Raw genomic sequence first — 27198 nt, forward strand, 5'->3', positions numbered from 1 at the left:
TTAAACAAATCAGTTCCTTTTTCTGACTTAGTAGTCGGTTGCGTGGGTGGACCACATATGGTTTATCCATTTGTTTGTTGATGGACATTTAGGTTGTTTCCACTTTTGAGTTATTATAAATAATGCTGCTGTGAACATTCGCGTACAAGTTTCCGGGTGACCCGATTTTCATTTCGTTTTTCAAATCTCTTGGGCATATTCTTAGGATTGGAATTACTGGCTCATATAGTAACTCTATGTGTAACCCTTTGAGGAAATGCCAGACTACTATCAAAGCAGCTGCAGCATTTTATACATCCTGATGGGAATGTGTAAGGGCTCCAATTTCTCCACATTCTCTCCAACACTTGTATTTTCTTGTGGTTGATCTAGCCATCCTAGTGGATGTGAAGTATTATCTCTTTGTGATTTTGATTTGCATTTACATCGTGACTGCTGATGTTGAGCGTCTTCTCATGCGCTTGCTAGCTATTTGTGTCTCTTCATCGGAGAAATCTACTCAGATCATTTGCCCATTTTTTAATTGGGTTATCTGTCTTTTTATTGTTGAGTTATAGTGGCAGTTTAAATTGAGATCAATTGAAATTAAATAAAATTAAAAATTCAGTTCCTCAATCACAATAGCCACATTTTAAGTACTCAGTTGCCACGTGTGGCAAGTTGCTGCTTTATCAGACAGTTGCATATATAGAGCATTTCCGTCATTGCAGAGAGCTGTGTTGGACATCACTGGCTTGGACCATCGAGACTCATCGCTTGGAGTTGGGCACGTGGCCACTAAGCAAAATCAAGCTAAGGAAGGATGGGAAAGTGGCCTATAATAGAATAGAATATAATAGAATGTTCTTCAGAAAGAGGAAGGTGTCCGGTTTCCAAAGAGATGGATATCCTGAAGATGCATGGACGTTTCCTAAGGGAAGCGCTGGCGCAGGGGGTGAGTGGGAGGCCAACATTCTGTAAAGAGCCAGATAGTAAATATTTTCAGCTTTGCCTTTACATGGTATCTGTCACAACTATTCAGCTTTATCACTGCAGTAAAAAAGCAGTCAGAGATAATATGCAAATGAATGAGCACGACAGTGTTTTTATCACACTCGATTTACAAAAAACAGGTCATGGGGGTGGGATTTGGCCCACAGGCCGTATTTTGCATGTAATGATATGTAGAGAAGTATGGAAGCTTACAGGGGCCTAACATGCTTCAATACAGGGAATGGTATGATGTTTGATGTGGCTGGAAAATAGGCTCTAGGGTCAATGGTGTAGAGAAGGCTAAGAGGAGAGACAACTAGATTATAAAGCTCCTCAGTGCATATTAAGGTGTTTTGTTTTGTTCTGGTATTTTTGTTTGTTTTGAAAAATATTCAAGTGACAAGAAGCCATCAAAGGTTTTTAAGTTTGGAATTATATTAGCCCTTTAGACAACCCTCTGGCAGCTTTGTGAAAAGTGGGTTAGAAAAAGTGAAGCTAGAGGTACAGAAGACCAGTTAACCTCTTGAAGAGCCTGAACAAAAGCAGTATTAGAAATTGAGTGATTCTGTTAATAAGTATACCTGTCTCCCAATCATGCTGATAATAGATTGTTTACAGTATACCAATGACTGTGACATATGTTAAGTCCATGTATCTTGGCTAAAATAAAGATCGGGTAATTATCATGCTCACTGTATCAGTACAGATGTAGACAGCAAAGCTGGAAACTCTTGTCCTGATGAATCTCTTCCCTGTGGGTTGGAGAGTGGGTGTGAAGTGTGGGTCAGGATGTGGGTCATGGACGTGCTCTTTTCATGTCTCAGGAGAGGTACCTGGAACCCAGAGAACTGGTCCTGAGTATTACTCTGAGGACATCGGTGACCCTTGGAGAACTGTGAGACTGGAGTTGAATGGGGAGTCCCACTGTGGCCTTGGAAGAGTTGACTTCTGCTTGGGGAAGGGCGCTCAAGCTCCAGGGCTCAGTTCTGAAAGGCCTTTGGAGGGGAAAGGGAAACCTTGATGAACTTCTAATTTATGACATTAGGTCCCAAATTAAGCATCACATGGAGGTTTGCGTGGGAGTATCTGCCATCTGTAAAGATAAATTATCCACGTGGGCTTAGAAAACCACAAATTCAAATTATGTGTCAACGGATGTTTTTTTCAACATGGTAATCCCAGCCTGTGAGTACACAACATATTTTCAAAACCAGTTTTGCAGACTGATTAATAAGAACTGTACAGTAAATGTTGCTAGCTAGCTAGCGATAAGCTGGTTTTCCTATTTCTAAGCATATTAGTACAGAATCTTCTGAAGTTTAATTTGAAGTGGGATAATGCTTAGTGATTTCCGACAGTCTTCATTTTGTGACAATACTCCTCAAGAAAGCATCTTGGCTTATTCACTAGTTAAATCCTCACTGGTTCTTAAAATTATGAAATATAAATGTATTATAAGAAACAGCTTTGGGCCTTTCACAAGGCAGAATTGTACCTCACCCCAGGAATGAAAATGAATGACTATCTTACACGCATCGCGTTCTACCCTCGGAACATCTTGACTCCAAATGCTGGGCACATCAGAAAATGTCTCCTGATTTTGATTGTGAGTGGCCAGGCTTACATCCAGTGGGAATTATGAGTATTTCCGAGGGTGGGGCTGACAGAGGTGATAACATCAAAAGAGACTGACCCTTGGACAAGGCTTGCTTCTTGAAGTCAGTTTTCCCAGGGTGGGTGGTGGGTGGGTATGTACTTGTGTGGGCTGCTCTGTAGAAGGGCTCCATTGCCTCTCCAGTAACACTCCAAGGGCAGAGGCTGTGGCTCTTCTTGAATATCGGTCTTTGACATTGTTTTGTGGAGATGTGGTGAGAGAAGTGAGGAAACCTCATCCATTTTCTGAATCTAACACCCTTGAACAGAAGGGACTGACTAAATCCAGGGCATTTGGAGTTCACTGAATTTGTCAAATTATTTTTCAAGCTTGATGGGTTCAGGACTTCCCCAAATGTTTTGCCAAGGGCTTGTACACTGGTGTGTGTTCAGGACAGTACGCTCTGCATGTTTCGGGTTCATCTACCCTGAAATGATCAAAATACTGTGTTTCTGAGATCTCTGAAGTCCAGAAATGTATTTTGAATTTTTAATCTCTTTTTAATGAGAAATGGGTGATCCCAGTAATCACAAAGAGGCCCAAATTCCCCCCCTCATATTCCCCCCCCCCCATTTCTGGCCACCAAGAAACTCTGGGCATAAGTATTTTTCTGGGCTATTTGTGCCAACAGCTATTCTAGAGCATGTTTCTGATTTGCTTTGCACATACCTGAGCAGAAAATTTGTTGTTGAAAAACTGCTGTTCAGCAATCATTAACTTTTTTTTTTTTTTTTTAAGATGATGCTTCTCAAGTCTTAGAACAGGGAAATCTCTTTGTGACAAAGAATAAATAAACTCTAGCATAAAATGCTAGTTAGGTGACCTAGTTTTTGCAACAACAACAAGAAAATTGCAAGGGGAATTATAATGAAAAGAGATTTAGGAAACATGGACCACTTGTGATATATGGCCCTTATTTGAACCCTCATTCAAAAAACAACTGTTAGAGAAGAAAAGTAAAACATTAGGAAAACCAGGAACACGGAATGGACATTTGGTGATATTAATGTGTTATTTTTAATTATAATAATCATATGGCAGTTATTTTTAAAAAACTAGCTCACATTTTATAGGTGCATGCTGAAATGCTTGCAGAAAAATCATGCAAAGTCTGGGAGTTTAGAAAGAATCGGTGTGGGATGTGGACGAAACAAGATGGCCATGAGTTGAAATTATCTGAAGCTGAGCGATACGTATATAAGGGTTCACTAAACGATTCTTTCTCATTTTGAATATGTCTGAAATTTCACATACTAAAAAGTTTTTCAAAATTAGCATTTTGGAATCGCTGAAAATCTTGGGTTTCTGAAAGATACCTCTTTTGGTTGCCTTAGCTTCTGTTCCACAGCTTCTTTTCCCCAGTGCCGGGTTATTTTCCCTCCCTATCTTCTCTCTGTTCTCTCCCTCCTTATCTGTCTTTCTATTTTCTTTTCTTCTCTTTCCTTTCCTGACTTTCATTTGGACTGTCAAGAAAAGAAGATACATGTTTTTATTTGCAAAGGAGATGTTGGGATCTCACTCTTACTTTGTTACTGTCTGTGATACGGAATGAGTTCTTGGCTTTGAAATTTTGCTGTGAGATTGGTCTGACTTAATCACTGCCTGAATAGGCAAAGAGATTAGCTCACTGGATCCCAAACTATCCTCAGAAAGTAAGTTATGATGGCAGGAATCACCTGAAAAGATTTTTAAATTTAAAAATAGTAAAAAAAAATCTTAGTGTAACAACCCACTGGGAATTCTGATTTAGTAGGTCTGGGTTGAAACAGAATCTAAAAACCTGTAATTTCAACAGCTTTCTACATGACTCGCATTATCATTAGGTTGGAGATCTCCTGGATTCAATGGTTTTTAATAGATTGGAGGGATTCTAGTTGCTCAAGGAGCAGACTGAGATTGTATTTCTATATAGTTCTGCCTTATTACAATGGGTGTGGCAGAATTTTCATTGGTGTTACTGTTTTGAATTGTTTTTATTTAAGACGACTTACTCCTAAATAAGGCCTTACATCCAGTAGTTATTCCATAGGTACTAGGTAAATAAACGGTGCCTACAGAAAGGAAAGTCAGGGAAAGGAAAGGAAACTGGCATTTATTAAGTGCCTATGATTATAGTAGACTTGACTCAAATTGATATTTTTCTCCTTTAGTTTTTGCCACATCCCTGAAAAGCAATTATTACCCAGTTTTGCTTTTGATGAAACTGAAGCTCAGAGAGAAGTTGGGTATTTTATCCAAAGTCACACAGTAAACCTGTGGCAGGAGTATTTGAGCTCCGATTTTTCTTTCTGTTGTGCCATGTCGCCTCTTTGAACACTGAGACGTGTTTCTAAGTTGTTTTTGGCCCCACACGATTGTGTAACAAAAGGGGAAATCGTTTAGAGGTCAGGAAACCCGACTAGTGGGGCAAGCCGCCAGACCTTCCTCTAATGGGACGCACCTGCGTATTTGTTTTTCTCAGTCCGATCCTGGGTAAAGGTCCCGGTGAAAGCCTTTGTCACTGCTCAGAACACTGGGGTGTCATCACTGGGAACTGTTTGGCAAAGGAACATGGCAACTGAGGGACAGAAGCCTCTTCTAGGGGGTTTGCCCACATCTGAATTCTTTTTGGCACCTTGTAACATAAGAGGCTTGAGAACATCGGAGTTTTGTGCCGATGTGGACACCACCCAGCATGTTGGCTTTCTTTGACAGTGTGAAGATCAAAATATCAGGTAGAAAAAATTAATTCCCTCCATGGATTCTAGACACTTGGGGTTACTCACCTGGTATATTGCAACAGCTGACGTACTGGTCCTCCTTTCCACAACCTACCTGCTTTCCAGGTCACTTTTCTCAGAAGGGATCTTCTTAAAAATGCAGGTCTGATTATGTTCCTCCCCTGTGAAATCCCTTCAGTGACTCCCAGTTCCTTGAGGGAAAAGCCTGAGACCTTCAGCATAGCATTGTAGATCCTTCCTGGTCTGGGCCTGTCTGTCCAGCTGCATTTCCCACCCCTCCCCAAAGAGGAGCAGCCAGAGTCCTTGCTCTTGAAAGCTGTACAGCCCATTTTAAAAAGAATAAAAAAGACCCCCCCGCCCCAAATATATATATAATTTAGTTCTAACCTGTGTGGTGCCCGGTGGTATTTGGTTTTTCCCTGTGTTTGTTGTCTGATCCCTACTGCACTGCAGGCTGTCGGAGGGCAGGGACTTTGTTTTGTCTACTGTTGTCTTGTCACACATGGAACAATGCCCGTAGGTGTTTACTGACATGCTGGGTCAGTGAATAAATGAATGGTAGGCACTGTTCAGTGCTATTTAACGTCAAAGGAAGACATGGTCAGGGGGCTGGTGTGGTCAAGGAGGGCTTCACAATAAGCCAGTTGTAAAGGATTTAGGCTTCGAAGAATTGGCAGAAGAATTGGTCGTGGACGTCAGTATTAAGAGGGTCACAGTCTTAGAAGAAAACTCTTCTATATTGGAAAGAATATGGGTTTTAGAACCAAAGAGATCTAGATTCAAATTTGGACTCTCGCTTATCAACAATATGACCTTAAGATCTCCCAGTTTTCAGTTTCTTCACCCATGAATTGAGATTGATATTACCTTCCTTAGAGTCCTCTGGTGAGAAAAAAAGGCAGTATCATATTAAATAAAGCACATGGCATAATGTCTAGCATATATTAGGCTTACAGTCAATGGTAAGTAAAAGCTTAGATAGATATAAAGTGAGCTAAATGCTTGGGAAACAAAGTATTTAGATGAGATAGTTAAATTTGATTAAAATGGCACAATTATTATACTGGCATGGAACAATCAGACTTATGATAGATTTCACAGTCTTTATGGCTGTTTTCATGTGCTTTAGAGATTTTTCTCACGTTTCTATACTTTTTTTTAACCTTGGAAAATTGCGTGTGGGTGTGTGCCCCAGCCTGCTCCCTGATACATAGATCCCCACTCCTCTAATATGAGGGCAGGGGGGACAAACACCATGAGCAGACGAGGGGGTGGGAAGGAGCTTTGTGTTTAGGTAGAGAATGAGCCACTCTTTCAGGGACAAACCGCATCTACGTGACTTTCCTTCTGTATATATGCACTTCCCTACAGGCCTTAGTGTTAGCGTTTACCTTGTGGTCAGGATTCCGGCCTCTGCCTGATTCTTCTACCTCATCTTACGCCTCAGCTTGGGGAACTCTCACTGTTCCCCAAGCCACATCTGCCTCTTTGGGGTTCCTTAAGCATGCCAAGTTCTTTGCAGCCTTGGGTTCTTTGACTTTACTATTCTCTTTGACCAAAATTCTTCCCCTTTGTCTCTTTGCATTTCTCAGAATATCTGCAGGCTCCTTCTGTAGAGGTATTGGAGCAAAATCATGGAACTGATTTTAGAGTGTTTATTATATATAATACCAAGGAATAATATTTTAAGAGTGTCTGCAATTCTTAATTTTTAACCAGTGAAATTTCATACGTTTCTAATACAAATTAAGAAGCTTTCTTCCGGGTGCTACTGGTGGTACTTTTCTTGGTGTCCCCTGTATCCTGGGCTGCCTGTAGAGCTACTGTCTCTTCCAGGGAGGGTGTTTACCCCCCCACACACACCCCATTTGAGATTTTAGAACTACTGCCTCTGCGGAGTTCCTCTGCCTTACTCAGCAGCTCCCAGTTCCTTTTCCTACTAATCAGAGAGGCATTGCCCTACTGGGGGCCTCTTTCCTCCACTTCCTCAGGGGGAGATGGATGGGGCAGCAGAGTTGTGAGAGCTGAGTGGCAGAGAGGGATGGGAGGGCTTGTCGTTAGGGTACCCAGGATGGGAGAGGAGGCAGAAAAGGAGCAGGAGGGAGGGACTAGATTCAAAATAGTCAAGAAGAGTGAATAAAGTTGCTGACTGATGTCTGAAATAACGGTATTACAGCAACAAAAATAGCAGTAATTCAGGACTGAAAAAAGGCATAATATACTTTACTACCAAAAAGTGATAGGATATTCATTATTCTCCTTGGCTGATCTCACCTCAGAAGTTACCTCCTCAGAGGGACCTTGTCTGATCCGTCTCAGTGGGCCTTGCTACAACCTGTATTTATGTCCCCTTAGCGCTTACTACTCTCTGCAAGTACATTGGTTACTCTTCCCCTGACTTCCCAGGTTCCCCTGCCTAGAACTGTGTCTGAAACATAGTTGGTTCCAAGAAATATTTGTTGGATGAGTTGATGGGGATGATAGTGGCAAATCAAGTTGCTTTGGACGAGTGTGACAGTGAAAAGGGGGTATGGTTACCTGCAGTTCAAGAAGCCAGCTCAGCAATGCTTATAGAGGCTTGGGTATTATTATCACAATTATTATTTTGTTGCAGTTATTAGTATTACACCAACAGTTGCAAAATCTTTTAAGGATGCCAGGCATGTTGTGGAATTGAGGGAAGTAAAAATCTTGCAACAGATGGTACCACCTGCAAAAGAGAACACATCTAATTTTTGACCCCACCCTTTTCTCCCTATCACAGATATGAATAAACGACAGCAACAAAAGTGTTTAATTCTCCCCTTGGAGGGAGGGCATATTTAGTCCTCTGAGTCAGGCAAGGAGCGTCTATAGCCACAGGACAGCTGGGAGCTCAGGTCCATGGAGGACGCCCAGAATGGACGTAAGGAGAAGGCGCCTCCTTGTCTGGTGATAGCAGCTGGGGCCCTCTCTGCTTCCCTCCCCACAAAAATCCAGTTGGAACCAGCGCACGCTGGGCTTCTGCCTGCCAGACAGAAACAGATGGCCTCGTGCTGCTGCTGATCTGTTGGTGGCATGGGCTGCATAGCTCGTGCTTTACTCATGGACGAGGGAGACAGGCGATGGCTGAGGTGAGGGTCAGTCACTTGGCCTTCCCCTACTCACTGAAGTGACTCACTTTGCTGCAGCTTAAGTTGCAGTTCAGGTTCTCTCGGCTGGGAGAACCGCATCTGCTCGTGCTCCTGAGAACCAGACTTGGCCAGGGATATTTGTAAACCTCCACACACCTTCATTCAAAGCATTTGAAAGAGATACTTTATCTTCCTTCTTCACCTGCCACAGAGGGGGGCTTTCTGGAATTAGAGTCGAAGTAATTTGCCAAGTGTGGGAACCGCTCTGTGCAGCCCTGAGGAGAAAGTCAAGGAGGATATCCAAGGCCCCTCCACCAGCTCCGAGGATGTGTGGCCACCCAGAGAGGCAGAGGAGGACATGGAAGTGACACCGTGTGGGGGCTTAGGTGGTCCACGTTCTGGGTATTGTCACTTACTAGATGTGGGACTGTTGGCAAGTGATTTACCCTCGATGGCCTTCTGCATTCTCCTGTCTCACATGGGATAGTGGGACCAAATTGGGGACAGCAGATACATTAGCTCTACTGCCAGTTCTTACTGATTGGAAATTGCCGTCTGGGGCTTAGTGTGGGGGATGATGGGGGAGCCAACCTCAGCCAAGCGAGAAAGACCAATCGACTGTTGATGTTTGCCACGTGTACGGACAGGCGGTTAGTGGCTCCCAGGCCACTACCTACTTGGGGGTAATTTCTACCTCTGTTTCTTCCTGATTGCCTGTGTTCTACAGGTGATTCTACTAGGACCCCCTGACATTTGCCAGTGTTAACAATTGCCTAGGGCTTTGTTGGTGATGGTGAGCGCACACACCATCTGACCTTTATTGAGTGTTTGAGATTCTATCATTTAACCCCCTTCCTGATAGACAGGGAAGCTAGGGATCATCGTGATGAAGTCACTTGCCCAAAGCCACTCAGCTAGGAAGTGATAGCGCTGGAAGCGAACCCGGCTGTGTCTGTGTCCAGAACCGGTGCCGCATCCCTGCCTGTGTTGCTTCCCCGTTGGAGAATACCTCAGTACAGATGGTCGTGGAACACCAGTGTGTATAGCGTTATCTGCAAGTGCACAGACGTCAGACAGTCGCTTGAAAGATTCATGAATGGATATTTGCTCAGCTCTTTTGAGCTTAGAAAGTACTTTCAAAATGCTATGGGCATATACGGAGCTTTACCTGGAGTATCTCATTTAAACCTTAAAAGCTGTGACTCCATTTTGCAGATCAGGTAACCAAGGCTCAGAGAGTAAAGCAGCTTGCCCCAGGGTCCCATGGCTAGGATTTGCACTTAGGCCCACCACCCACCTGTGGACTCTGTGATGATACCTTTTGGTACTGGTGAGTCCTGAGTGGACCACTTGGTGGCATTAGCAAAACTTTTGAATATAGAAGGTGGGTTGAGGAACCCCCACATTTATGTCTAGCCTGTTCTTCACAACTTGGTGAACGTCTTGGCCCCCACTTACCAGTATAAGAAAGGAAGAAATGCCGCCGCTGCTCTTGTGCACCTGTCGCTTGCTGGGGCAGAGAGAGCTCCTCTGTGCGGGCCATGCTCAGCATGCGTGCTGAGGGCAGGCCGCCGTGTGACTGACCTCAGGCAGCAGGCAACTCGTCTCGTTCATGAAAACTGAAAATGATACACCATCAAATGTATGGCTGCCCTGAGTGCAAGAGATGAAAGAAAAGTGGCCTGCCAGTGGTGACCAGGAGTAGACCATTAGGAAAGTAAATTTCCTGGTGGCCCCGATACAGTTAACTTCAACAATTTTCATATTTATATCATATTATATATTTATTTATTTTTACTAGCTTAAAAACTTCAGAGGGTAAGTGGAATATTACTTTATACTGCAACAGTTTCTCATCTTTTTTCCTTGGGTAAGTTTCTGTCTTTCCAGTTAACTTAATTCATGTGGTGCTATTGCTTTCCTTTTATGAAAACCATTACTTCTAGGGATTTGCTGAAAATACACTTGAAAACATAACTGTCAAATAGCAAATATCATGGAATCTGGAGTTTGTCTTTCCTAGGCCAGTGGGGTTTGCTGATTTGCCTCTACCCCACAAAACTAAGTCTCATTCTCCTCGATCTCCCCTTCTGGTACATTTCCAGCACATGCACACACACCCGTACACACACACACACACACACACACACACACACACACTCGCACACATTTTTGACTCCACGCTCATAGGTAAAAAAGGCCCACATCAGCTAGGCTGGGCCACAGGCCTGTCTGGTTTAAATCTAAGCTGCCTGGGAGATCTGGGGTAATAAGTGAGTGACAACAGGTGCAGGTTTCATTACACCCTTCTGAACTCAGCCCATAGTTCTTTCTTTGATTCTTTTCACCCAACACCCTTGCCTGAGTTGTGTCCAATAAATTTCATAGATGCATGATCCTGTTTCAGAGCTGAAGGGAAATTTTTCTCTTCACTTGGCTAAATGGTGCCTAAGTCAAAACCCCACTTCCTGGCCCCTCCTCACCCCTTAAGAAATAATAAGGCATAACCCCAGGCTGGGAGCTGCTGGGCCTGGGATCGTCAGTCTTGCACTCCCATGAAGAATGCATTTTCTGGTCTCATTTTAGAAAAGCCAAAGCTTATCTCACGGAGAATTAGCCATAATTGGGGAGAAAATAATTACTCGGTATTTTTTTGCCCTGTGATACCTGGAGCCACAGGTAGATCGTTAAAAGCAGTGTCCACGCCCACTTCTATATAAAACAAACTATTACTCCAGGGGCCTTGAAAGCCATATCTGAATGTTCTCTTGGGCAGTTTTCTGCATGTAGCACCCTGAATGTTGGTGTTAAAAGGGGTTTTTTTGCCTTTTAAATGTCTCTGGGATCCATTGCCCTCCTACCTGGGCTCTTTGGCTCCAGTCATCCTAACTTTCCCCCAACTTCTACCCCACCTCAGCAGTCCTCACTCCCCCACCCCCATCAAACCAATACTCCATCAAGTCTCACCTTTACATGTGGTCTGACATTGCTCGTCTGTTTGAAACCCCTTAGTAGCATCCCATGCCTACACGATGCAGGTATTCACTCCCTAGTGTGGCACGTAAGGCCCTCTGTGACCGAGCTAACTCTGGTGCTCCCGTCTCGCCCTCTGCCCCTGCTGGTATTAGGTTGGTGCAAAAGTATTGCAGTTTAAAAGGTTAAAAATAATTGTGAAAACTGCAGTTACTTTTGCACCAACCTAATAGAAGGGGTCAAAGAGTGTGGATCCTTTTATTCTCTTTCAACTTGATTCCTCTCAGCTGTTCGTATTTTTGCATATGCTGTTCCCTCTGCTAGCAATGCCCTTTCCTTAAGTGACCTACCGAGTCACCTCGTACACTTCTGTATTGTTAGGTTCTACTATTATCTGTAGCTTAAATAAGATAGCTTCTTTGTCTCTCACATGATATTCCAGAGACGGATGCTTCCAGTCTCCAGGAACCCAGGTGCCTCTGTGTGGACACATCCTTGATGTGAATCCCTCGTCTCCGTGGTCCAAGCTCATTTTCATCCCCAGCCTCCTTGCAGGCAGCAGGGCGGAGAATGGATGAAGAAGAAACGCACCTTCTCGCTTTTGGGGCACATTCTAGCAGCTGTACATATCTCTGCTTCCCCATCCTTTGTGCCTCCTGGCTACCTGGTTCTCTATATCTGTCGTAACAGCCGCAGTAGTAATGTGGTGGTAGATCTCTAGGAGACGTTGTAGTCGTAGGAAGAGTAGTAATGGCCGTAGGAGTAGAAGTAGCATCATAATTTTCATTCACAGTTTCAGAAGAAATGGAAAGGTTAAGTGACCTGACCAAGGTCACACAGCAGTAAGTAAATGGTAACGCCAAATTCAAACCCAGAGCACGCTTACTGTGGCGCCCACCACTAGGCTGTGGTAGCTACAGTCCACTCACGCCGAGTGACAGTTGTTTCTTTACATGATTGTCTTTCCCCTTAGGTTTTGAACTCCTTGAGAAAAAGGTTTTACCTACTTTACGTTTATATTTGTAGGCCAGGCATATAGTGAGTAATCAGCACATATTTTAGGCATCTAAATCAGAGTTTCTAAACCTTGACATTCTTGGCATGTTGGGCCGGGTAATTCTTTGTTGTGGGGCTGTCCCATTGTGCATTAAAGGATGGTTAGCATGATCCTGGGCATCTACAGACCAGATGCCAGCAGCACCCCTCCAACCACCCCCTCACCCAGTCAGGGAGACCACACATGTCTCCAGACGTTGCCAGGTTTTCCCTGGGAGGCAAAACACCCCTGATTAAGAAGCGCTGATATAAACCAAGTGGTGGCCAAGGAGCCTTGGGTGGGGCTCACATCGAGAAAAGACCTCCTCAGGGTTGGTAAGGCTCCTGGGTCTCAGGATGGTGATGTGTTTCCCAAGCCTCTGCATGTCTGGAGCATAGAGAGTAGGCTTGCTGCCCTCACAGGTTGTCTGGGCAGGTGGCCGTGATCGTCTCCCTGAGTGTGCCAAGCCTTTTTTGGGGGAATAACCAGACAGGGTTTCTCTGGAGGCAGATCTCACTGGGCCTTGCGAACCCGCTGTCTGGCCTGGCACCACCTGGCAAAGTCTCATCTCCTTAACCAAAGATGTGCTTTTGTAAATATTCTGGCAAACAGGGGCTTTGTTCTGTTTCCTGATTGCCCTTTTCTATTTCTACACGTGTCCTGGTGACACATGGAGCCCAGCGAGAACTCGGTTGGAACGCAAGTCTCCTATTTTTCGCCAGCCCGTCATCATGATTTCCTCAGCGTGTAAGCCAGTCTAAATTATGTTACCTGTGTGGTGGTCAGTCCTGGGTATCATTTTCACCTTTATTATTCTCATTGCACGTTGCAAGGAGAGAGCGAACTTTATAGGTTGTTCCACGAATGGGGCTCACCCTTCCCTGCTTACACTGCCTTTATTGAAGCCAAGAGACAGGATTTCAGGATGCACCATTTATTAGCTGTGTCGCTTTGGGCAATGCACTTAGCTCCTTGGGCCCTTCATGTGCCTGCAAAATAGAGTAACCCACTTGTCTAAGCCACCTCCTCAGAGTTCTTATAAGAGCAGAATAAGGTAATCTGTGCAAAGGGCTTAGGCTCCCAAGGTTGACCTACTGTTAGTGTACCTTTTGCATCTAAGAAGACTAAACAAAACATCCTCGTTCACGGGCACTGGGTTATAAGCTCAGTTAAGGCAGACTCGGTGTCTGTCTTTTTCTCCCAGTTCCCAGGATCTAGAAGTTATTCAGTAAATATGTAGTGAGTGACTGAAGAAAAGTTGGAAAGTCAGACCTTCTGGTCCATTGTCCTAGTGGGAACTGGAGAGGAGAGTTGAGGTTATTGTGGGTTTATGTGTCACTCATATTTTTGACAGACATTCCAAGCAACCACATTTTTAAGAGTTCACCCAGTATTTTTTCGGGCTCATAAATTCAAGTGCCTGCACGGGCAGTACACACTTAGGACTCCGGCAGGTGTGAGACAGGACAGGATGGGAGAGGCCCAGGAAAAGGTGGTGGGCATGTCCAGCCTAAAGACATCACGGTCACATATTTTGAAGTCTTTGCATCAGCCAAACAAAATATGTCTTTGAGCCAATGTAGGTCTTCAGGCAACATTTTGCAACTCTTCATTTACAAGAGAACCTAGGATAAACACTGGGCCAGGTGCTGGGCAGATAAAAATGAGGAGCTCAGAATCCAGAAGTAGAGATGGATGGGAAATGAATGGTGAGAAAATGAGAATAGCTAAGATGTATTGAGAGCCCAGCCAAGCCCTATTGTATATCCTTTACATACAAATGATAACTTGTATTTCATCCTCACAACATCCTGATGTGAGACAGGGGATATTTTTGCCCCCGTTTTATGGATGAGGACAGTTAAAAACAAAGGATGAGTAAAGGTTATGGAGCCAGTAGTTGGCTAATAATGAGATGTAATATGCTGAATCCAGTGATGAAAGAAGGCACAGAAGCCCCCTTTTAGATCTCACTCCTTCCACTCTGGCTGCTTTCCTGTCCCTCCGCCACACAGCAGCCTGAGTAACCTGAAAATGTAACTGAGATCGTGTCACTGACCAGTGTACCACCAGTTGTTCACGCAGTAACGTCCCCGCTCCGAGGCCCTGCGCCATCTGGATTCCACCCCCCTTGCCAGCCGAGCCCTCCTCCTCAGGCTCTGCTCAGCTACACTTGCTCAGGCGGATAAGCCGTTGCCAACCCCAGGCCTTTATGGCCACTCTTTCGTTTGCCCATGTCTCTCAGTATTCAGGACATCTCTCGTTCCTCAGGCCTCAGCTCCAGTGTCATCTCCTTAGAGGTCTCTCTGTCCACCCCGTCCTAAGGTGGCCTCCTAGCTTACTCTTATCCTCCCCAGCACATGTGTGTGCTTGCCTGGCGCCCCGACTACAATGTAAGCTCCAAGAGTGCAAGGACCTGTCTTGTTCCCTAATGCATCTCATTGTCTGACACAGTGGCCAGAACAAAGTAGACACAATAAAGAGACATTTGTTGGGGTGGCCGGTTAGCTCAGGTGGTTATAGAGTGTGGGGCTGATAACACCAAGGTTGCCAGTTCAACCCCTGCATGCGTCACTGTGAGTTGCACCTTCTTTAAAAAAAAAAAAAAAAAAGAAAAAGAAAGAAAAATTTGAAAAAGAGACATTTGTTGACTGAATGAGGCCTCACATGAGGAGAATAACTTTACCTAGCAATTGTGACTCACCTAATACCACATAGGTAACAAGTGGCTCCGTCAGCATTTGAACTGATTATGACAGCACTTTGCTTGAAACCCATCATTGCTTCCGTGCTGCTCTCAGGTTAGAGATCCCAGCACGTCACATAGGCTGTAAACCTTCAGGCCCAACCCCTGTAGCTCGTCTGGCCTCGTCTCCCATAGTTTTGTGCACCCACTGCCCTGCTGGCTTAGCTACACTGACTTCACTGCCCCTCAATCCACATTCTGGTCGTCCCGGCCCTTTCTCATGTTCTCTGCCCACAGCCTTCATATTCCTTCAAGTTTCAACTTACGCACTCCTTCGCCAGAATTCTTTTCCCAAGCCTTTGGACTAGATTAGATCCCCCTCAAGTTCCCTTCATTGCATTTATCACAATTGTCATTATATAGTTATTTTTGTGATTTACTATCTTAATTTCTGGCTCTTCCGTCTCTGCCCCCAAGTATGGCAGCCTGTCCATCTTAACTCTGTGTGCCCAGGATCTACTGCTGGGCCTATTTGGTGACAAGTGCTAAATAAATAGTTTTCAAGGACATGAGTTAATGGATGAAAGAGTAGTGAGTGAATGAAGAGTTCCTGAATCGACTTCATCCCACCGCTCTTCTCGGGGGAATTTCACTAGCATAACATTTCCCCGCATAGGCAGGCATGTGTTCTTGGTAGACGTCTGCCTTTATCTGGTCAATGAGAGAAGTTGAACAACAGGGTGAGAAGACTTGGCATGTGTCTTTTCACAACACAGGAAAGGAACGAACTTCGGCTTTTACTGCTACACCTGAGACTAAAACTAGCTGTCTCTACAAGCCAGACACTAGCTAAACAACTTGCCTGCACCTTCTAGACTGGCCCATTCTCAGTCATGGTAAGATCCAGAGAGAGCTTACTAGATCATCTTCAGGTCTTCTGTACCTTATTACAGCCTAAGGAAGGCACGGTAATCCTTGCTTTTTTAGCTAAGAAAAGTATTTGAGACGTAGAACTTCATTGGTTTCTAATCCCACTAACATAACTACCTCATGTATGCAGCTCTCACTAGATACACATTTCTAGGGACTTAGAAAATGTTATGCAGCTGATACTTGTTGAAGAGGCTCTGGAAGAGAAATCATGGTTGCTAGTATTAGCAAATAATACTGGCTATGCAACTTTGATTCAATTCCTTAGTTTAATTCTGTTTCTTCTTACCAGGACTGTTGGGAGGCAAAAATCAGATGTCTCAGAAGTACCTAACTGGGTGCTGGGCTCAGAGCTGACACCATTCATTCCTTTGATCCTGGTGGCTGTCCCCCTGGATGGGACACGGTCCTGTCCCTCCGCCCTCTTCACTGTACAATGCTTGTTTATCCTGTAGGTCTCCACTTAGAAGTCACTTCCCCAAGGAGTCTATCCCTGACCCCTCAGAGTAAATTCGGCCCCTCTTATTATATGATTTCATGGTACCCTGCACTTTTTTCACTTTACACAATTGTAAGTATGTAATTATATGTTAAATGCTGGCGTCCCCTCCTCTCTCCTGAATTCAGGATGGTAGATAGCGTATCTATCTTATTTCCTTCTGTGACTGGAACGAATAGACATTCAGGTTCACTGTTGCTGAGGTCCACATTAGTGACCTCCGTGTCCTTAAATCCTCTTTTATTTGTTTTTCCTTTTTATTGGGGGAAATTTCAGAGGTGTACAGCAGTAAAGGGAAGAGCATAATGAAACTTCATGTGCCCATTACATGTAGTGGCTGAGAACACATCAGCCCTGCGTTCTGCTTCCTCAGCGATGGGTCTGGTGACTGCTTTGGGGGAAATGTTAGAGGAATAAATACACGTTAACACTGATGTCATAAATGTGTCCCCATGTGGCTCACTCTGGAGATGATGTCCACGTAATATGTACACGTCAGTAATTGTGCTAATGGACCAGTACGAGGGGAGACATTTAATTTAAAATGTTCTGGTTTGGAGTTTTTATATACATGCCACGGTAAACATGACTATTTCAGACTCGTTCTCAGTCTAGAGTGGCGTTATGCCCCCGGGAACTAACTCTTGACTGTTTGGAGGGAATCTGAGCCAATTTGTAGGCTGACAAGGGAACTGCATTATGATACAGCATCTACCCTTCCCACAATCAGTCAGGGAGATGATTTGGGGGTTTCAGAAGAGACTGTTTAATGTGGAGATTTTCTATAAGGTTTGATGGGCAGATTTCCGGAAAAGTCTGAAGTGTCTGTGTGTGTGTGAATGTTTTACATGTGGCAAGTTGAAGAAATACAAGTGCTCCTGATAATGGGGATTGTTCATTGAGGGGCTGTGTGGGTCAGTTGCTGTGCTAGAAAGTCCTTTACAGTATATCTGTTCCTCACAAGAAGGGTTTAAGTTCGATGTCTTTACCCTTTTAGTTGTAGGGAAATGGAGCGGGTCAGATAGTTGCCCAAGCCTAATCACATAGGAAGTGGCAAAGCTGGGATTTAAATCTAGGCCTGACCATTTTTAAAGCCTTTGCACTTTCCATAATACTACGTAGCTTCCTAAAACCTCCTTTTTATTTCCTTGAGAGATAAATACCACTTGGCAACTTACTTTCTCCTTCATTTCACCATGCAACCCAGAATGCTTTACAAATTCTGCAGAAGTAGCCAGCTCTAAGATTTAGGCATATCATAGATTTTTAAAAATGGCTGACGTTGGTGTTTCTCTTATTCTGGTTTGGAAAACTTTTTTCAGAGTCAGATATCTATTGTGACAACTTTTCAAAATCCTACTGAAAGTGCCAAGTCCATCCCATTAGCTGTCCTTCCACTAGGCAATCAAATCCATATTGGTTCCTTCTGGATGCATTTCCAGGGATGGCAAGCCAAGGGTTTTGCATGTGTTTGGCAGCTATCTGTTAATTGCCTAAATTGTAACTTTTTAATATTAGGAATTTTTTTAGAAAATAATACAATAATAAATTTGGTCTGATTTATTCCAGTTGAGGGGAGAAATAATTAGGAACTGAATTTATTTTGACTCAAGGATAATAAATATGAGGTGTGATCCAAAAATATAATGAATGTTTAAATTAAAAAAAATTATTATAGTAAAAGACACATTGCCATTAATCCCTCTCAGGATACTCCCCTTTACTTTGAACACACCTATCCCATTGTTCTTGCCACTTTCTGAAGCAGTTCTGGAAGTCCTCCTTTGTGAGTGTCTTTAGTTGTGCTGTCATGGCTGCCTCGATGTCCTGAAACGATTCAACATGTTTACCTTTCATGGTCATTTTGACTTTGGGGAAGAGCCAGGAGTCATGCAGTGCCAGATCCGGTGAATAAGGTGGATGAGGACACACCATAATGTTTTTATTTGACAGAAATTTCCATATCAGAAGCGATGTGTGATATGGAGCCTTTCCGTTGGGATCACAAAATACGGTGAATGCTCGTATCTGTTGCTTCACTCACATTTAGAGATTTACATACTGAATCATATACGTAGCCCCAAAAACTTTCACATTTTCTTTCTTATTACCTCCCACCATCTGTCTTTGCTCAGATTAAATGAGGCCAGTCCCTATTCCCAGGCATATTCATACTTCTCTGTCTGTTTATAATGTTTATCACATTTACCATCTTACAAATTTTTAATACCTATGTCATAATCGACTTCTTCCTCAAAGTTTTCGTAGTCCTTGATAGCCCAAGTATACGTATTGTCTTTCTATTCTTTGTTACTGCATAGCTCATATGTCTTCAATGCTATGTATTATATCTCGTTTACATCATAGTAATTTATGGAGCATTTTCTCTCCTCCAGTGGACTGAGAGGACTGGAATTCTTGTTTTATTTCCATGCTCCTGACACCTTGCACAGAATTGGCACTTCATAGCCACTCAATATATTTTATTAAATTGAAATTTAAAAGGAAACTTGTATGCTTTTATTTAAATAAGACCATAAATTAGTCTTCATGAATTTGAAGTTCTCAGAAATGTTATTCGTCAGTGTTCTTTTGTTGAGATCGAAGAGGTTGTCTGTGTAGTAAGTGGAATGAATCACAGAATCTTTGAACCAGCATAATAACAACAATAATGATAAAAAACACAAGAAATCATCTGTGTAGTCCATTCGCTAGACAGTTCCCTAGCCACCTGAAACTGATGGGGTTCTGCTTTCTTAAAGATCCCTTTAAAGAAGATTCTCGTCTTCTCAGACCAACTCATCCTCGTCCAGCCCGTGAGTTAGGCAGTTTTCCCTTAGTTAATCTGAATCCTTTCTTACTGAAATTTATGCTCATTGCCTTCATATAAATGAAAAACAGCTGCTTTCAACTGAAAATATTTTCCTTCCTAAAGATGGTTATTCCATCCTTCCATAGCCTTCTCTTTCCCTGGTGTAATTCTTCCGTCCATCTGACATTTTTTTTTGGTTCTCCATTTCCAAACCATCGAATGCTACTTTCTTAATTTATTTGTCTTTTGCCTAAATAAAAAACTTGGGCTAGGTATGATTAGTAGGTGATTGCTGATTTCAGGTGTACTTAGAAATATGTCTCACATAATTAAGATCACTTGATCCGGCCAGTTTGGTGGGTGACTGAAATACTTTGACCTCAAGTGATATATAGTGGTATCTTTTTAAGCCTGCCATCAACCATTCCCATCTCAGTTTCTCCAGTTGCTTAATTTATAAGACATGATTTATTTGTCATAAACTTCTTTGCAAGGTTCAAAAGAAACAGAAATGATACACAAGGGAAATAGAGGAAATTTAGGCCATGGATTCTTTTTGTTTCAGGTCTGGTTTATAAATAAGGCCTTTCTCAATTAGAAAAACACATGATAATTTTAAAGGAGCCGAAAAAAAAAGAACATGGTACACTCTAAGTGCACTTTTAATATTTTTCATGGTTTCCCAGTTAAGAAACTCCACAAGCTCCTTCATCCTAGTTATTAGAAAGGATGGCAGGTAGGCAATTTCCTTTCCTTATTTAGTTTAGCAAGGATGTGGATTTACACTTGAGCAGAAGCCTCTGGTCCCTTTTGTTTGTTGATTGATTTGCTTTTAATATTAATTAATTTACAAACTCACCATAAGGACTGATTTGCAGTGATAAAGCTCCAGTTCAACAATCAAACGTGGCTTCCTATGCCAGAATAAAATGGGTATGTATGTACGTCGTGGCAACTTAAAGAAGACATCAGGGATAGGCATTGAGTCAACAAACATTTCTTAAATGTCTTTATGCGTCAATCTTACTAGCAAGTCAGGGATGCAGAATGTACATCTCTACAGTGGGAGAGAAAAAGACAATTAGCAGGCAATCCTAGTGCTGTGGGTGCTGTGATGGGGAGCAGGGGAAGCACGGTGAAGGGATAAACAGTGCACCTTGGACGAATTCCCAAAGGAGCTCACATCTGAAGGTGGTTACGATTTACCAGGGGTAAGTATGGTAAAGGTGTTCAGGCGAAGGGAACCGCATGACCAAGCACAGACGTGAGTGGGAGCAGGACCCATTCAGGAGCTGCAGTTTGTTTCAGCCAGAGAAGAGTCGAATGACGGATAATTCAATACTCCTTACCCTAGGTTCCCTAGGATGCAAATCTGAGACCTGGTTTTCATTCTTCTCTGGTATTTTATAGAGGTTCCTAGAACCTCCATGGAGATGTTTTCTCTACCTTTCCGTGTCCCCTAGAGCTTCTTCTTTATGTGTGTATTAAATCCCTTCTTACATTGTTGTGTTGTTGTTGTTGTTGTTGTTTTGTTTTTGCATTTCCCCCCATATGTTCATCTTCCCTTCTACCCTCTGAGCTACTAAAAGGAGGAGACCTAGGACTCATCTCTATGCCTCTGCAGTGCCATGGTCAGTGCTGGCAAAACTAAGTTGGGAATTAATGACTCACTCCATGAATAGATGGAGTATTCTCGGAGGCTTTGCAGAGGGAGCATAGTCTGGGCCCAGTACTGGTGTGCAAGTTCCAGATGTGAGCTAAGTATTTGGGTTTTAACTTAATTTTCGGTTGAGTTGAGCAAGGCTGAGCTGCGCAAGGCTGAGCTGGGTTGCTTCTGTCATTATTTCATTCAGTTCAGATAATGGTTGTCCAGTTAGAGCTGAAAACCCATGGGATTCCTCTGTCGTGTTCTTAGCACTGTCTCAAAGCAAGTTTTCATTTGAATACTTCTCTTTCAATAGCATTTTCTTTTTCAGGGTCGGTATGAGATGATGATGCTAATGGTGAAAACACTGGGAACAAAAAGAGCTGCCTTTTATTGGGCCTGGGCTGTGTAGCAGGCACTGTGTTACGTGCCTGATGTGAATGAACTCACTCAGTGAGTTTCTGAGATAAGTCCTTCTATTACGCTCCTTAACAGACGAGAAAATGAAGTGCGGGGAGGTTATCGCCTCACTAGTGAATGATGGCCTCACCGTGTCTGATCCAGGACCTGTACTCTGCCTGTGCTTAGCAAAGCCTTTCTCATAGCAGCAGTGAAATCAGAAAATGGGAGGAGTCCTCAGCAGGTCAGCTCTTCCACCTCCCAGCTGGAGGCAGGTTCATGCTTGCACTGAGTGCCTTGGTGCCTGCACTCTGCCTGAAGCATCTCCACAACCTCTTTCCACCTGGTGAAGTCCCCCCTCATGTGGCAGGAGTCACAGTGCAAACTGTTCCTTCAGGGGGAGCTTTCTTAATATCCCCAGGAGAGAGTTGACCACTTCCTCAGTAGTTCCTCTTAACTACCTTAAATGTCACCTGTGAAATCCCCATGTCACACACAGGGTATGTTTCTAGAGGCAGTGTGTATAGTCGTTAAGGACATAGGTTCTGAAGCTAGCTGTTTGGGTTCAAATGCTGGATCTCTCCTTGTTAGCTAGGTGATCTTTGGGTGCTCTGCTCCCCTGGGAGACTAATACCGTGTTTCCCCGAAAATAAGACCTAGCTGAACAATCAGCTCTAATGCGTCTTTTGGAGCAAAAATTAAATAAGACCCGGTCTTATTTTACTATAATATAAGACCGGGTATAATATAATATAATATAATATAATATAATATAATATAATATAATATAATATAATGTAATATAATATAACCAGGTCTTATATTAATTTTGGCTCAAAAAGATGAATTAGAGCTCATTGTCTGGCTAGATCTTATTTTCGGGGAAACGGGGTAATTTCTGGAGGCCAGACAGATGACATTTGCTATGAATGACTTAAATGGTTAAGTCACAAAATTGCCATGTTCTTGACATTAATTGCAAGTCTGACCGTGTCCTTCTGAAGAGGTGATGTACTGTTTCTGTCACTTTCTGGATCTTAATTTTTGAAGGACATTGAGGTCAGGTTTGTAGTTGTTTTCAGTAGACAATATTTTTTTAGAGCAGATTTAGGTTTATAGCAAAATTGAGAGCGAGGTATTTCCCATATGTCCTCTGCCTGCAGCACAGAGTGGTGCATATGTTACAATTGATGAACCTACACTGTGACATCATCATCACCCAAAGTCCAGTTTACATTACAGTTCACTATTGATGTTGTGCATTCTGTGGGTTTGGGCAAATGTGTGACATGTATCCACCATTATAGTTTCATACAGAGTAGTTTCACTGCCTAAAAATCCTCTGTGCTCTGTCTGTTCGTCTCTTTAGAACCTAGTTTTAAGGCTGTTTCTGTTTATTTTTTTTTTCCATTTCCTTTCATTCCTTTTTTTTAGAGGCAGGATATCTTGAGAGTTATGAAGACTTCAGATCTGTGCTTGCAGTTTACCAACTCTTAATGTTTTCTCCTCTTTGCCTTGTTTGAAGTGTTAACCTGTCTCTCTCCCCTTTGTGCCAGAGGGATACTGCTTTGTGTTAAGCCTCTCAGCACTGAGAACTAAATAAGTCAGCTCCTTGTTTGCTGGAAGAGCTGACATCATAGCTGAGAAGGACATCAACACCACATCACCATGGTGCCTTCCACGTATCATTATGGACATGGGCATAGTGATACCCTCAGTCACCTGGAGCACAGAGCCCTGCCAAAGGGAGAACGGGGTGAGGGAAATAATATTCCTAACACTTTTGCGTTTTGCACCATGGGAGAAGAGTGGCACCATTTCTAGAGACCAAACCGAAACTGGTATGGTAAGAGAACTAGAACCGTAAGATCTGCTAAATATTCTCAGGGGTTATAAGTATCAAGTGACTGCAGATAGTATCACCGGGCAAAATCAAGCACAGCAGTTTGGGTGTTTAGTGTGGGGCAAATCACTATGCCTTTAATACCTCTTAGAGTTGTCAACGTCTCATGAAAGATAAAGGTAAAGAATATTTGTTGAGTGCTTACGGTATGCTAATAGGTTCTGTGCGAAACTATAGTGTAAGGTAATTGTTATTAGGAGAATATGTAAGTATAATCCTAGCTGATTAAGGAAAGATTGGTTTTATAATTTGTTCATGCATTTATTTATATTGAAGAGTATTTTGAAGTTAAGATGATGTTTGCTGGATGTTCCAGAAGCCAATTAATCATAAAATGGCCTTATAACCAAACAGAATTGGAATGCACTAGGCCAGTTGGCAGGAGCTGTTTGTATCTGCCCCCTTTCTCAACCTTTGCCAAGAATCTTACATTATCTCCTCAAAGCAGAGCATCCATGAATGACCATGTATTAATATAATTCTATTTTCCTTGCTTCCCTCCTCCCCAACTAGGTGCTTTAGAATAGCTTTGCTCTTTTTCATATATTTCTTGTCTGTAGCATTAGAGACCAGGCTTACTGCTATGTGCACTTTAGATAACTTTGGACCGACCAGGCCTGCACTCAACTTGACAAATGGCAAGTTTTGGATGCCATTAGGACTGAAGAATGTTGGAAGATAAGGATTGTATAGACACCACTGTCTGTCATTGTGATATACAATGTGTTATCCTCTAATAGGATAGGCCAAAATTGGTTGACCCTGGAAGAGATATTTTAATAATGGAGCTTTCAAAATGTTTGGGAAGGGTCCCCTTTCTGACTTAGCCTGGGATAGGTGCCTACGTCCTTAGTCTCTTCTAAGTTATATTGGGACATAGATATATGGTTGGGAATAGGTCTTGTTATTAGTAACCTCATATACTTACTAGAGTAGACCTTATGGAGGAAGCCAGCACCAGGGTGTGAGACCCTGAAGCCAAGGGGTTTGAAAAAACTAGAAGCTGGGCCACTGGTGATTTTTAGGTGGCTAGAGTCAGAATAAGCCTGAAATCATTGAGTCAGAAACCGTACATTCCTAAAACGGAAAAGGAGCTAGAGCAAAGGCAGAGGGAAACTAGAGGCGAGGTTGGAAGGGGCAAGACCTGAGGATGCCCCCATCAAAAGGCAGCCCCATTGTAATGGCCTTTAGCCTTAAGGCGTTCTGTTGAAAACCGAAGGAGGAAACATGCTCAGTGGGAACCCTTAGTGGAAGAATCGAAAGCAGGGTATACATTTTTGTTTCTCTTTAGTCTTTTGGTACCATGAGCTCTAGGAACACCCTGTGATCCTTCTTCATTATACTTAACCTTCCTAGGGTAAGAAATTTGAATTTGTCTCTTCTGTTAGACCCCAAGTTCCACGAAGGAAGAGACAGTGTGTACTTGGTACATAATCAGAGCTCACTAAATGTTTGTTGAGTGAATGAGTGAGGGAGTGAAAGGTTCTTTTGTTTATTTCCTCATTTGGGGAAGACACTCAGCTCTTGAGGCTGAGGTGGAGGGCCCCTCACTGAGATGTACGTCGCTCTATGCTGTCTCCCGCTTCTAGCTCTTTGCACATGTGGTTCTCTCTACCTGCAAAATTCTTCCCTCTTCCCACTGACCCTTGCCTCTGCTTCTGCCTCTTCTGTTCCTGCCTGTTTCTCCCCTCTCATGCAGAGTAACCATCCATCTAACTGACAGATTCTTTCTTTAGCCATCATAATGCCTTCAGTGTGGTTACTGTGAATTTTGAACGTCCAGGAACCCATTTTGTCTTTTTATGATAATTTGCGTGTTTCTACTCTTATTCGTTATGGGTTGACTTTACAGCTGAACTCTCAGAAACAGGCTTCACCTTCCCACCTTGAGGGAGCGTCTCATTGTGGTCCCTGTGTCCTGGCCCATGATATGCATCTCCCGAACACCTTAACTTTTACTAGAACATCTGCGCAGGAAACCTAAGGCAGCTACTTAGTTCCCTAGGGCTCTGTGTTTCATGAGCTCTTCATCTGTTTTTATTCTAATTTTTCCTTTATTAAGAAAAGAAGTTAACAGACACTACAAACACAGAGAAACCAAATATCTCAAATTTGTTACACTCTGTCTCATGTGCTAATTGGCCTTTGCAATGGTTTGTTAATATCTTTTCATGAATGGGCCTGAATAAGCATGTGTAGACTTTTAAGTGCCTTGCTCCTTCCAATGGTGTGACCTTAAATGTGTTACCCAAGCTCTCTGAGCCTCAGTGTTCATCTCTATCAAATGGGGATGCTGATACTATCCTTACCAGTTTGTTGTGGGAACAGTTGCTATAACCTGCATAATTGTACTAGGCTTAGTGCCTGGTGTATTATAGGGGCTCCCTTTTTCTTTGTTTTCCTCCCTTGTCTCAGACTGCCTCTAATTGTTATCATCCTTATTTTTTAGGAGATAAATACAAATCCATGAGTCCAAGGGCTTCACCAAGATCTTGGAATGTTTGGGTGGCGACTTTAGGATCTTTTGTTTTCTGATTCTTAGATCTCTTTCTCTTGGGGGCATGGGAAAACTCCCTGAACTTGATTATTTATTCAGTTCTTTCATGCTCCCCATGTTGTCATGGCCACGTTCGAACCATGTTATCGGCAAGTCTAACTGAAAAGGCAATTTAGTATTGCCCTGCGCTGCATCATTGCATACATTATTTCGGTCTGTCATGGACCTGTCAGCGAGTCTTGATGAAGTACAGAGCCAATGGTAACAAGCCTGAAATCTGACAGCTCTTTCACAGAAGCAGCTCTGATTGGTGCAGTGGTATTTCTTCAGAAATAAGACCTACTTGGTTTCTTTGTTGATACAATTAGCATCCAGTCCAAGCCATATCTCCCCAGGAGCTGTATCTTCAGTGCTGGTAATTCAGTCTGTTGTATGGCTTGGAAAAACAGAGCCATCATAAGCCTGGGTTGCACTGAAGGCTGCAGCCAGGAATATCTTGGTAATTTATCCCCACTCTGAGCTCTAATTATTTTGTTATTCACTAGCTTGTTCGATTGAGACTCTCCAGGTTCTGCCTTCCCCAAGCAGAGAACAAAAGATTTCTCCTGAAAGTGGGAGCCTGGCAGTGTCAATACAGTGAACTGCATATAAATAATGCAGCAGTGCCGACTGCATTTTTGTAAAATCTTGTTGGAGAAATACATGATAATGATCAGGCCTCTGGAGCTCAGCAGGCGTGTGCTTTTGATGTGTGCCTTGCTCTGGGTAAAAGCAGCAAAGTCAAAAGTTCTCCTTGTTCTTGCTAAGGCTGCTTTATGGTCTTAGGCGTATGGCTGGATGGTGGGGACACTTTCTCTGTGTTTCTCCCAGACTTTGGAGGCGCCTACTGCCTAGAAAAACTTATATGTACATAGTGGACCCACAGTAAATATTTTCTGAATTAATGTGTTTGTGTAACATGATGGTGACAATTATAGCAGGTACCGTTGTTGATGATCAAGTGGGTTTTTCTTATAGTCTGTCATTTTAATCCTTCTAAGACTGAAGTGATCTGGCTGTCCTGTTCTTTCTGTACCCTCAGCCCTCATATGTAGCCTTAGATCTTTTCTTTTGTCTCATCAGCTTCCCCAAAGACAAATCTTCAGGGTATAAACCTGTCTGCCAGAGCTCTGGGAGCTGAGTTGAGGAAGAGATCTTTAGGACTGACTTGCAAAAACGCAGGTCCTTACTTTCTCTCTCTGTGCTCGTCAAGATGCCCCTCCCTGCCCTTAGTTGGGCCTTGTACCCCACTCTGCCTGAGGGTAAACCTTAGCTTTCTGCCAGGGTACGGGAGAGGTGGTACCCTGATTGCTCATAATG

At 43.1% G+C, this 27198-nt stretch overlaps 1 protein-coding gene across 17 annotated transcripts in view; it reads left to right on the plus strand.

The window, feature by feature from the left end:
* Positions 1–27198, plus strand: part of FGGY (FGGY carbohydrate kinase domain containing) — a 386336-nt gene that overhangs the window by 118370 nt on the left and 240768 nt on the right. The window lies entirely within an intron of this gene.

The sequence above is a fragment of the Rhinolophus sinicus genome, chromosome 14 (assembly GCF_057876585.1).
Source record: "Rhinolophus sinicus isolate RSI-liver-muscle chromosome 14, RSI-T2T, whole genome shotgun sequence".
NCBI classification, from domain to species: Eukaryota; Metazoa; Chordata; class Mammalia; order Chiroptera; family Rhinolophidae; genus Rhinolophus; species Rhinolophus sinicus.